Source organism: Bos taurus, chromosome 5, assembly GCF_002263795.3.
Source record: "Bos taurus isolate L1 Dominette 01449 registration number 42190680 breed Hereford chromosome 5, ARS-UCD2.0, whole genome shotgun sequence".
In the NCBI taxonomy this organism is placed as follows: domain Eukaryota; kingdom Metazoa; phylum Chordata; class Mammalia; order Artiodactyla; family Bovidae; genus Bos; species Bos taurus.
The window spans coordinates 104,235,662-104,249,245 of record NC_037332.1 but is presented as its reverse complement, the minus strand read 5'-3'; the positions used below and the strand labels follow the sequence as shown (position 1 = coordinate 104,249,245).

General features: G+C 49.8%; 1 protein-coding gene across 2 annotated transcripts in view; it reads right to left on the bottom strand.

Annotated features, from left to right (window-relative positions):
- The window catches only part of VWF (von Willebrand factor), a 124,547-nt gene that overhangs the window by 96,438 nt on the left and 14,525 nt on the right, over positions 1–13,584 (bottom strand). The window lies entirely within an intron of this gene.

The window sequence follows — 13,584 nt, the reverse complement described above, 5'->3', positions numbered from 1 at the left end:
GGAGATCAAACTAGTCAATCCTAAAGGAAATCAATCCTGAATATTCATTGGAAGGACTGATGCTAAAGCTGGAGCTCCAATACTTTGGCCACCTGATAACTCATAAGAGCTGACTCATTAGAAAAGACCCTGATGCTGGGAAAGATTGAGGGCATGAGGAGAAGGGGGCGACAGAGGATGAGATGGTTGGATGGCATCATGGACTCAATGGACAAACTCCAGGAGATAGTGGAGGACAGGGGAGTCTGACGTGCTGCAGTCCATGGGGTCACAAAGAGTCGGATGTGACTTAGCGACTGAACAACAATCCGAAAGGACGAAAGTGGAGACTGGATGGAATAACACACGCCAGAGGTAAGAAATGGTGACCCCATTTCACCATCATCATTGTCACTGACATTGATATCCTGGCCACCAGAGAGAGCCCTTCCACTGTCCGTACTGCCGTCAGGCATCTCTTCAGACTAGTGAACAGGTCGCCAGCAGGACAGAAGGGTATCTTTGTCCCTTTTCCCATCTCCATCTACCTGGGCTGTACAGGGGTGAATGGTTGCCAAGGCAACACTCAATTCACTAGTATCTTGGGGGTTCCCTGGTCAACAGAGGGCTGCTGTTATTGATCTTTTCTTTGGGACAGTCACAGTCCTCCAGAACAAGGTGGGTGTCTTTCCAGTTGGGGTGGCTGGGGGAGGACCCTACTTTTCTTTCTAGTAGACAGGTCTAAGAATCTCCATCATCACTGGCACCTGAGACTCCAGGAAGGAGGCGGAGGCTTGTGTCTGATTCTTTCCATCCTGTCCCACTGCCTGGCCCATCAGAAACGCCACTCAGGATCTTCCCTAGTGGTCCAGGGGTTAAGACTTCACCTTCCAAGGCAGGGCGTGCAGATTCCATCCCTGGTTGCGGAACTAGGTTCCTCTAAGCCTCACAGCCAAAACACCAAAACATAAAACAAGCAGTCAGTTCAGTTCAGTCACTCAGTCGTGTCCGACTCTTTGCCACCCCATGAACTGCAGTACACGAGGCCTCCCTGTCCATCACCAACTCCCGGAGTCCACCCAAACCCGTGTCTACTGAGTCAGTGATGCCATCCAACCATCTCATCCTCTGCCATCACCTTCTCCTCCTGCCCTCAATCTTTCCCAGCATCAGGGTCTTTTCAAATGAGTCAGCTCTTCGCATCAGGTGGCCAAAGTATTGGAGTTTCAGCTTCAACATCAGTCCTTCCAATGAACACCCAGGACTGATCTCCTTTAGGATGGACTGGTTGGATCTCCTTGCAGTCCAAGGAACTCTCAAGAGTCTTCTCCAACACCACAGTTCAAAAGCACCAATTCTTCGGCGCTCAGCTTTCTTTATAGTCCAACTCTCACATCCATACGTGACCACTGGAAAAACCATAGCCTTGACTAGACTGACCTTTGTTGACAAAGTAATGTCTCTGCTTTTGAATATGCTGTCTAGGTTGGTCATAACTTTCCTTCCAAGGAGTAAGCATCTTTTAATGTCAATATTGTGACAAATTCAATAAAGACATTTTTTTTTAACGTGCTATGCTTTAGTCGCTCAGTCATGTCTGACTCTTTGCGACCCCATGGACTGCAGCCTGCCAGGCTCCTCTGTCCACAGGGATGCGCCAGGCAAGAACACTGGAGTGGGTTGCCATGCCCTCCTCCAGGCGATCTTCCCCAACCAGGGATCAAACCCAGGTCTCCTGCATTGCAAGCGGATCCTTTACTGTATGAGCCACCAGAGAAGCTCTTTAAAAAAAGGTTCACATAAAATTTTTTAAAAATGTGGAGGAGGTTACTGGTCTCTTACAGGGCAGTTGAGGGCACCCTTGGGGTAGGGGCAGGAGCTTAGGCACTTGCCTACTTCTTGCTACACACACAATTTGGAACCAGAGGAAAAAAAAAAAACCAAAGGCAACTCCATGGGGTTTTCTAGTGCTGGCTTCCATTGCCTGGGCTGTAGGACAGTGGCTTTGAGCAGTCCCTGCACCACATGACCAGCTCCCAGGCACAGGGACCAGGCCCCTCGACGGACACAGAACCAGTCAGAGGAAGGGAGAAACCCAGGAGTCCAGGCCTCCCCTCCCCCTTTCAGAGCCCAGGGTGGGGGAGCAGGGTCCAGTGTGGCTCATCTCCAGCTGGCCCACCTTCATCCCTGCTGGAAGGAAAAGTGGGAACCGTACTCCAGCACATTTCCTGGGAGGTCCCTGGAGGTAGTAAATGGTTTTCAGAAAGCCTTAGCAAGAAGGGTGGGTTCTGATCATTTGCCTGCAGGAGGGAGTGGATTTCTGCAGATGCGGCCACCTCCCTTAGAACAGTTCCTGAGGCCTCGACCATCTGCATCCAAAACCTGCCTAGGCTTTCTTTCTCAGAGAAAAGGAACAAGCTGTCCTCTGGTCAGCCCTGGCCTGCGCTTGGTCACGAGAGTGGCCACAGTGTGAAGGTCAGGGAGGATTTCCAGATGCCTGCCAGCCTTTAAAGCCCAGCTGGCCTTACCCCACAACGGTAGCACAGTGGCACACCTGGCCTGCCATCTGCTCCTTCCAGGATCCCCTGATCCATCACCTACATCCTGATTCGTCCCAGGGCACACAGCCTGATTCGTCCCAGCGCACTCCAACCACTGTAGGGTTTGGTGAGCAGGCCTGGGTTTTCATGCCTATTACCACATGCCTTCATGGAACCCAAGTTATCTGTGATATAGGTATGCTTTGACTGTCTCCTTGTCCATGGGAGCTGGACATAGTCATGAGCGGCAGTGTTGGGTGGGTCAGGAGGACACAAGTTCCTGAGTAGCTGAGCACCCCTGCCAGGCCAGGCCAGGCCCCAGGCAGGATACTTCCATGGATACAAGTCCAAGATGGAACTATTGTGTCCTCTGAGAGCCATGGAGAGACAGGGACCAGTAGGAGGTGACCATATTGTCACTCAGCAAGCATTTAGCTGTGTGGTCAATAGAAAAGGCAAGTCTAGGTCCCATCCCCACTTGGAGGGCCAAGTCCCAGCATATGAGGGAGGCAGGGAGGCCTGGCCTTCCATGGCCTGAGCCCAGCCTCCTTCTCTCTCACCCTTCCCCCTCCCCATGTCCTGCATTACTGATAGTTTCCTGAACACATCCCAATGTCTCCTTCAATTTCTTGCACATCTACTATGTCCAGGCGCTGTGCCAGGCAAGACCCACAATAGAAAGCTAGTTCGATGTTCCCATAGGCTCCTGGGTGCATCTACTCTGGTCTCCATTTCCGGGGCCATCTCCCCATTTCCCTGCAGGCTTTTCAAAGACAGGAGCTGTATTCCCAAGTCATGAAAGTGTTCCCAAGGCATGAAAGTGAAAGTGTTAGTCAATCAGTCGTGTCTGACTCTTGTCGACCCCATAGACTGTAGCACGCCAGGCTCCACCGTCCATGGGATTCTCCAGGCAAGAATACTGGAGTGGGTAGCCATTCCTTTCTCCAGGGGATCTTCCTGACCCAGGGATCGAACCCAGGTCTCCCACACTGCAGACCAATTCTTTATCATCTGAGCCACCAGGGAAGCCCAAGACATGCATACCAGGCTGTACAAAAGAGCTAAATCAACAGTCACGACAAGGGCAATGAGAGAGTCATATCCTCCAGTTCTCAGGGAGTTTTCAATCTACCTGCACCAGGTATTTCCATGGGGAAGGTTTATATAATGGCCTGAAGACCTGGTCTCAGTGTAAGTGTGTCTTCCCAAGGGTGTGGCCAGTCACAGCAAGAAGGAAGCTGCTGCTGAGACGCCAGGGAAGAAGGTACAGTCTGAACCAGGCTCTGGACGCTACACAGGACTTAGGTTTCAAGCCACACCAGACAAGGCCAACGGCCAAATTCAGGCAGCAGGAGACAGAGTAATTACGGTCAAGCCAAACCCTGCGTTGCTAACAAACACCCCAGGAAAGGCACAGCTGCCCCTGGGACGCTACTCTGATAGGTCAGTGCCTGGGCTTCTCCTAGCAGCTAATTCTGATCCTTGTCATGGTCCCAACCTTGTGGACTCTCCTTGAATCAGTTTCTGTTTTCTCCCAAGCTGGTCCTCCAGACCCTCTCTTTGTTACTCCCTGAGTAAAGCACTAGGAGGTGTCTTTCTCTGATTCATTCCAGGGCACTCCATCCACCGTAGGATTTGGTGAGCAGGCCTGGGTTCCCAAGCCTGTTGCCACGTGTTCTCATGGAACCCAAGCCATCTGTGACATAGGTGTGTCTCCATATGTCTCCTCGTCCTAGGGAGTGGATACAGTTATGCCCAGCAGTGTTGGGTGGGCCAGGGTGACGCAAGGAGTGGGCAGCTTCCTCTGACTGCTCATCACTCATCCAAGGCCGCTGACCTATAGAGCCCCGAGCTGATGGACCTGCAGAGTCTCCACCCTTCTACTGCTTTAAAGACAGACAGACCACACCCCTGTCCCCTCCATGATGATCTGTGCTCTCTGTAACCCAACAAATAAAGTTGTTTCAGAGACCCGCAGGTCACCCACTCCCACATAGAGGCCTGAAGACCCCTTCAAAGAACACAAACCTCGAGACTTCCCTGGTGGGCCAGAGACTAAGACTCTATGCTCCCAATGCAGGGGCCCAAGTTTGATCCCTGGTCAGGGAACTAGATCCCCCATGCTGCAACTGAGATCCAGGACAGCCAAGTAAAAAACAAGTACATAATTTTTAAATAAAGTTAAAAAAATTTTTTTTAAAGAACCCAAACCTCAGAGGCTAAATACAGCCTTTCTGATTTAGAAACTGAGGCAGGAGAAAATGAAGAATTCAATAGGTCAGCAGTTCTCAAAGTGTGGTCCAGGGACCCCCAACAAATTCCCAAGAACCTTGCAGGAATCCTCAAGATCAAAACTAGTTTCGTAATAACACTAAGATGTCATCTGACCTTTATGCTCTCATTCTTTTGTAAAGCACAGTGGAATTTTCCAGAGACTACATGATGTGTGGGCTCACAACAGGCCGGCTACAGACGCAAATGTAAGAACCAGCTGCTTTCTCTCAAGCCAGACAGTGAGGAAGTTTGTAGAACTGTGAGACAACACCATCCTCCTCCCAACGTTTTTTTTTTGGTTTGGAATTTATAGTCCTTTTTATTAAAAGATAGTATTTGTGTTAAATTGGAGAAGGAAATGGCAAGCCACTCCAGTATCCTTGCCTGGGAAATCCCATGGACAGAGGAGCCTGGCAGGCTACAGTCCATGGGGTCACAAAGAGTCAGACATGACTTAGCAACTAAGCAAACACACATTCATGCTAAATATCATGTCTTAGTTTTAAATAAATGTACATGTTTACAATTTTTCTTTTCGATATCTAATAGGGTAAGTATTCGGAGACGGCAATGGCAACCCACTCCAGTACTCTTGCCTGGAAAATCCCATGGACGGAGGACCCTGGAAGGCTGCAGTCCATGGGGTCATGAAGAGTCAGACACAACTGAGCAACTTCACTTTCACTTTTCACTTTCATGCATCGGAGAAGGAAATGTCAACCCACTCCAGTGTTCTTGCTTGGAGAATCCCAGGACCAGGGGAGCCTGGTGGGCTGCCGCCTATGGGGTCGCACAGAGTCAGACACGACTGAAGCAACTTAGCAGCAGCAGCAGCAGGGTAAATATTGACAGGCATAAGCCATATAAACACACACTCTGGGACTTCCCTAGTGGTCCAGCGGCTAAGACTCTGTGCTCCCAATGCAGGGGGCCTGGGTTCAATCCCTGGTTATGGAACTAGATACTGTGTGCCACAACCAAGAGTTTAAATTCTGCAACTAAAGGCCCCACACGCTGAAATGAAGATCGAAGATCCCACATTCCGCAACTAAAACCCAGCGCACCCAAATAAAAAAACGTATATTATTTTTTAAAAAGCAGACTCTTTGGGGTCCTCAATTATTTTTAAGAGTGTAAAGCAGTCCTCAGTCAATTTAGTTTGCCAACAGCTATACTGGTGAAAAGAGTCACTGAACTGAACTCAAACCCTGATTTCACGCCATAGGCCAGGCACCTGCCACTTAGCCACAGTTCACCTGGTTTTCCACGACCCCAGTGCCCCCCACTCCCCGCCTTGTTTCCTATCAGTCAGATCAGAAAACAATGTAGCCCAGTGGATATAGCACAGATTTTAGAAAGACCAACCCCATCGCTCACAAAATGTGTGACTTCAGGAAGATCATCTCCGCTCTTGGTACCTTTATTTCCTCACCCTTAAAAGAGGGAGATTGTGGAAGAGATGGAAAGTTGTCCGGATCTATTCCTCCCGTCTTTCTTAGTCAGAAAACTGCTGGGCACATAGCCACTGAGAACAAAGATTTGATTTTTCAGCCTCCCTTGCAGCTGGGAGTGGTCATAAGACTAAGCTTTGCTCCCCTCGCTAACCCCAACATAAGCAGGAAAGTTGTGTGTGACTCCCAAGAAGCAGCCTCCAAAGGAAGGGGTGCTTCTTTCAACCCTTCTCTTTCTATGACTGGAATGTGGTCTTGATGTCTGATGCTTAAGCTGCCATTTTGGGCCATGAGGCTGAGGACAACAGGGAAACGAGACCGAAGGACCCTTCACCCAACACCATGGCATCAGTACTGGACATCCCACTCCGAACTCCTTCTCAGTGAGAGAGAAATACACTGCTCTACCATGGAAGCTGTTTCTACTTTAGCTATCCTGGCACAGCAGGACCTAGTCCTAAATGAGATAGCAATGCCTGCCTTCAACTTTCCTGCAAAATAAACCTAAATGACATAACACAGGGAGCGCAATCGACTGCTTGTAACTGTTGTCATTGCCTGCTGTCAGTATTAGCCCAAACAGCTCGAAGATGGCTTCTCCTCAGCTCTCTGCTAAACCATTCTGTCAGGGAGACCAAAGAGGGTCAGATAATTCACTTCCAGCATCTCCCTGGCTCCGATGCCCAGCATTAGCTACTTCTGTCTTCCTGCATCTCTCGTCTGTGGTGCCAGAGGCTGGCGAGAGTGCGCCAGCCCCAGTCCATCAAGCCATGACCTCACCCTGCCTGGGTGGGTGTGCAGACCCAATTGGAGTCCAACTTAATCACATTTTCAGTTCGTTAAAAAGCACCAGGCCTACTCCCTGGAGATGCCAAGCCAGTTGGAGGGAGAGGGAGAGAAAAGTTCATCTCCCCAAGGGCAGACGCGGGGGGCGGGGGGGGGGGGGCGGATCGAGGAGATAAAAAACAGGAGTGAGAGATCTGGAGCTTAGCTGGTGTGTTGGTTCTGGAATAGTTGACAAAGGAGCAGGGGTGGGGGCATTCCTAGGTCTGGCATGAACAAAGAGGAGACTAACAGATAAAATGCAAGATTGTTCAGCCGAGCCCTGAAGTGGGTGTTCAGCGGCTGCCCCCTGGGGAGGTCTGGAGGCGCCTAGACCTGAAGTGGTCCAAAGCCCTGGGTTCAGGAATTCACCCCCAGGGAAGGGCCCAGTTTCTTATTGCTCAGCCTGCAAGGATGAGTGGGGGAGGGTTGCTGATTCTATTTATAACTTCTGCCTGGCTTGGGATTCCCTCCCACATTCCAAGATCTGGCTCAAAAGACCCCATGAAACTGGCTGATAGATTTCCACTAAACGGATGCTTTCTGTGAAGCTGGAGATTCCTCTCTCTGAGATAGTCAGAATACAGCCTTCATGAGAAGGAGGATAACTGGATATGTCCCTGGAGTCCCCAGTGCCAAGGGAGATGGCTACAGAACCCTCCAAAGGACCCATCCCACCCACTGTGCTCCTGGGCAGCATCTGAGAAGGGGTCAGGGCAGGACCAGCTGGCCGGGAGGACAAAAGCCTGGCATCAGCCCCGGGTTCCCAGTTTGGGATCTGTCCAAGCTCTGGGTCTGGAACAGCTCCACCCACTCTGCTTCCAGTCAGAAAGGGTCATCAGCTCTGTGATAAGAACTGTTGCACCACATGCCCCTTAACTAACTCCGGATGGCATTCACATGGTCCTCTTTCATGGTTGTTCACTGTCTCTTATGTGTCTTGTCCCTGAGTGAGATTGCAAATACAACCTCAATAAAAAACATCTCAGTAAATACATGCCATCAGGCATCTGCAGCCTCCTATCCTTGCCAGGAGGGAGGAAGGGAAAGAAAGCCACTTGGGGAAAGTCTTGGGAATGTGTGTGTGTGTGTCTATGTGTATATACATGTGTGTGTGCATGTGTGTGTGTTCATGTGTGTGTGTGCGTGCATATGTGTATGTATAGGTGTGTATTGTGTGTATGTATGTGCCTATGTGTAAACTAAACTTTAGTTTTCCACTAAACTAAAGCATCCGTTTAGTAGAAATGTATCAGCCAGTTTCATGGGATCTTTTGAGCCAGATCTTGGAATGTGGGAGGAAATGTGCTGGGTTAGGGATGCATTTGCATCTGCTTAATTTAAGGGAAGCTTCCTTGGTGTGGCTCAGCAGTAAAGAATCCATCTGCAATGCAGAAGACCCAGGAGACTCAGGTTCAATCCCTGGGTGGGGAAGATCCCCTGGAGAAGGAAATGACAACCCACTCCAGTATTCTTGCCTGGGAAATTCCATGGACAGAAGAGCCTGGCGGGCACAGTTCATGGGGTTGCAGAGAGTCAGACACGACTGAGCAAGTGAACACACACACACAATTTAAGGGAAAACTTGAAACCCAGTGGCAGCCCCTGAACTCTGCCATGAAGCTAGACCTCCAAAGGCAGAATGGCCAGGGTCACTCACTGTCCCACCACCACCACCAGCCCACGGGCTCCCTGCCCCTCCTGCCTCCCTGTACTCAGATGGGTAAGGGGATTTGCTGGAAAGGGAAAGGGTGCTTATTTCCTCAGTGGTCAGTATCGGGCAGAGCTTTGCTGGTCTTCAGAGGGGAGACCGAGGTGAAGAATAGGGGTGCAACTATGTGAGGACACAGCAAAGCTCTAGAAACCACGGGTTCTTGGATTTTGACAAAGTCCCCAAAATAAATCCTCACTCCTTAACCTCTGGATGACTTGAGAGAGCAGTTCTCATACCACAGAAAGGGGAATGTGTGTGTGTGTGTGTGTGTGTGTGTGTGTGTGTGTGTATGTGTGTATGTATGTGTGTATGTATGCATATGTGTACATATATGTGTGTATGTGTATTTATAGGCGTGTATTGTGTATGTGTGTGTGCCTATGTGTACATGTGTGTCTTTGTGTATATTGCGTATGTGCATGTATATATGTATTCGTGTGTATGTGTATATGTGTGTGTACTGTATGTGTGTATGCTGCTGCTGCTGCTAAGTCACTTCAGTCATGTCCGACTCTGTGCGACCCCATAGACGGCAGCCCACCAGGCTCCCCTGTCCCTGGGATTCTCCAAGCAAGAACACTAGAGTGGGTTGCCATTTCCTTCTCCAATGCATGAAAGTGAAAAGTGAAATTGAAGTCGCTCAGTCGTGTCTGACTCTTAGCGACCCCATGGACTGCGGCCCACCAGGGTCCTCCGTCCATGGGATTTTCCAGGCAAGAGTACTGGAGTGGGGTGCCATTGCCTTCTCTATGCATGTGTATATATAGGTGTGTATGCGTATTGTGTGTGTATATGAGTGCATGTGTGTATATGTGTGTATAAATAGGCGTGTATATGTGTGCATACTTGTGTTCAAAACCCAACTGAGATCTACTCATCGCTGGGACTCAGTGGGTGGGCCCCCTCTGCAGAGCCAGGTCAGGTCCCTGATAACTAACTCCTCCAGGGTTCCTGGATTACAAGGATCCCTTCTTGAGATATACTGACCTTCCCTGAACCAGACTGTCCGGGCACAGTTCCTCTCTCTAAGAATCACAACTATTCTACCAAACAAACAAACATAACAAAATTCATTCCAATCTCCAAGAAAAGTCTATTCTAGGCCATGAATGCAGGAGGCCAGGAGAGGCAGCAAAGATGCCAGGAGTGGACGTGGCCAGTAAGCCCTCAGCTCTGCCAGGGCACTGAGTCCCTCCCAGACCAGGTCACCTCCCTCCAGGCCTGTGAGCTTCCTCCCAGGGCAGCTGTGGGCAGAAATAAGAGAAAGACCTGGGTACGCACTTTGCAAATAAAAGGCGTGGGCAATATTTCATGAGGATGTGAAGAGTGAATTGCATTGTTCCCAACAGAACGGGTATTTTGTGTGCCTCTTTGTGCCATGCAGGAAACTTTTATGGTCATTCAAATTAAACATGTGTGTTTACAAATGTTAGCTCCAGCGCAGACAGGTGACTTCTTAGGGGAAGAGGCTTTACAGGTGAACGGTGGGCTCTTCAGAGGAGGAGGCAAGGGGGAGAAGATGTGCAGACACGAAGAGCAACAGAACAAAAGAAATAAGGATTGTGTTCACTCACACACACACAAAATGCTAAAATCGGAACCAGTGGAAAACAGGCAATCTGGGACTGTTAGGTGACTGGTAGGAGCACCACTGAACGTGAAGTCCTGAGTAAGATTTGGAGAAAGCAGACTGCAGGGATCTTGCTTCCCCAGTATTCAGCGCCACTGAGGGGGCTTCCCTCGTGGCTCAAGACAGTAAAGAATCTGCCTGCAATGCAGGAGACCCAAATTTGATCCCCGGGTCAGGAAGATCCCCTGGAGAAAAGAATGTCAACCCATTCCGGTATTCTTGCCTGGGGAATTCCACGGACAGATGAGTCTGGCAGGCTACAGCTCATGGGGTCACAACCAGTCGGACACGACTAAGCGACTAACGCTCCTTAAATTTCTTAAAACAGCACTTTCCCAGCAGGTGATGGTAAAGTGTCTCAAGAAAAGGGTGTCTTTTTCTAATTAGAAAGAACATCGCATAGACCAGCTGCATCCCCTACCCAGCCTCCCGGAGCCCTGGGCTTCACACTGCAGACAGGACTCCAGGATAAAAACTAAGATCCCTGTGTAAGGTTCAACCCACGCTGACATTTCCTAGGCTGTCAGAATTTTTTTTTTTTTTTAAGTGACCTAAGGATCTTTCTAAAACGTTCACTGTGCAGTGGAGTTACCTGCAAATGAATACCAATTATTTGAGTATCTATAGTTTGGCACTTTTTATTACTAGGTCTGCACCTAAGCCCCAGACGCCAGCAGCCCTGCCCTCGGAGAAGCTAAATAGTACTGCAAATCTTTGTGCAATCAAACAAGCCATTATGCGTCCCAGTAGAGAGGCTCCGGTTTTGTTGGCATAACAAGGAAACATTCATTCCCCCGGGTATAAGTAATATGACCTGGCTCTCAACGAGCTGACTCCTTGCTGCCACCTCGGAAAGACAGAGAGCCCCTGGCGGCTGGGTCAGCACCGTCTCTCCCACCGAACACTTGGCCACTGAATATGGCTCTTGGAGCCACAGTGGCAGACTCTTGTAAAGGGATTTACCAGCCCTGACTTCTGACTGAACCCAAGGACCCAGCGAGACCCAACAGGCTGTGGACAATTCGAGATTGCAGTTATCATCTCCTGGGGATGTGTTTTCCAGCCAATGAGGGCGCCCCGCTCGTGGACAAACACAGCCTGATTGGATGATGAAGCCCCGCCCCCTCTTCTCAGGTAAACAGCCTGAAACTGGAGTTCGGGAGGATCTTGTGCCTTGGGAGGTGTGAGTGTTCGGGGGCCTTGGCCCAGCTCTGAGAACTTAGTAACCAGTTTCTTAAACTGTTCCCAGGACACTGGTTAGTAAGAACCTTAATGCACCCAGGAGACAAAGTGAGTAGCGAATGTACAGTTGGAGCCCCCAAAGGCCCAGGGGAGACAAACAGGGCCTCTGTGGATTCTCTGCCCCCACCTCCCCACCTCTGTCTCCAGGAGACAGAGTGCCAGGCTCCCTCCTCCACTCGGGCCTCTGTATCAGGTTTCCCCATTTGGAAATCCGCTCTCCACCTCCCACTTCTTAGGTGTCAACAAGAGTATTCCTTTGTACCCCGAGGGTGGGAGCATTTATCTTGAGCTTACTCTATGATGCCTGTGTTTTGCAAACTAAAGTGAGACAAAGCCCATGCCCTGGGTGTCAGAGGTGCCCATGAACTGCCCACCTAACTCACTAATTAACCCCCCCACTCCCCACCCCCTTATCCCCCGTCAACATACCTCAATCCTACCCCTGCCTAGACAACACTGGAAAGGGCGGAAGACAGCTAACCACAACCATCGGTGGAAGTGTAAGTTTGGAAACAAAAGGAAGAGATGGTAAAACCCCTTCTCCTCTGCTCCTCACTGCTCAGGGCTTCTGGAGTCCCTTCAGCCCCAAATTCCCCTGGGTTACAAGCAGCCCCAGAAGAAAAGCTGGCTTCTGCCTGTTCCCCACCCTCCGTGTCCGGGTGCCTCTGCGCCTCACTCTCCTTCTAACCCCACGCTGTGTTCAACTCCCCCAGAAAGAATGGGGTTATAGCTGGGGGGGAAGGAGGAGAGAAAAAAGGAAGTTTGGGCTTAACACTTCAAGTGTTGTGTGTGTTTGGCCTGCTTCCCCCACTCCTGCTCTCAAAGTGTGGCCACCCCAGGGGCAAATGCAGACTCAAAAATAATAATAACAATAACAGCTCAGCCAATTGAGCCCCACTGCGCTAAGCACTCCACACGTATCCTTTTATAAGGATATGTGGAGCAGGCACTTGTCTGTTGTTTCTTTTACATATGTGGAAACTGAGGCTTGGAGAAGGCAAGTGTCCTGCCCAGAGTGACCAATCTGGTAAACGGTCCGGGGATAGGAAAGCGGGAAGGGCTACAAGAGCAAGTGTCTGCTTTTTCAAAGTTTTCCTGAAAAGAAGAGGGAACTACCCTCTATCCCAAGACAATACCCTCTCCTCCCGGGGTTTGGAACTCAGTCCGTCTCTGTAAGCTGCCAGTGTTGTGCTGTGTGCTAGGTGACAGAGATGTTTAGGGACTAGCTGGGAAAACCTCGCACCACTGAAACATTGGAAACCCAAGGAAAAGAGGCGTTAGGAATGGACTTGTTGATACATCAGAGATTGTGGTTATAGTGTAGGCAGCTGAAATGAACATGACCCAGAGCATTTTCCTGCGCCTGACACACTCCTTGGTTCGGAAGATAAACTGTTGCTTAAAAGTGGAAAGACTGAGTAATAATGAAGCTTTCTCATGCTAAGGAAAGGGTGTGTGTGTGTGCGTGGTGTGGTGTGTTTTATTTAACTTCTGGAATAAGAGTAGGCTAGAATTTCTCCACTTATGTGCAGATTTGTTCTACAAATGAAGAATCCTCAGTTATGATTGTGGGGTGGCCCATTCCCTGGATAAATGACCCCACCTAATTTGCATCCATCCATCCACTGAATATTTACTGAGTGAAAGTGTTAGTCACTTCAGTTGTGTCCAACTCTTTGTGACCTCATGGACTGTAGCCCTCCAAGTTCCTCTGTCCATAGGGATTTCCCAGACAAGAACACTGGAGTGGGTTGCCATGCCCTCCTCCAGGGGATCTTCCCGACCCAGGGATCAAACCCAGGTCTCCTGCATTGGAGGCATCTGAGTCACCAGGGAAGCTCTATTATCAACTCTCTCTTTAGCTCAACCCAGAGAAACACACAGTCAAAGAGTTTTAGAGCTGAAGGCAGCAAGATTCATGGAGCCAGACTC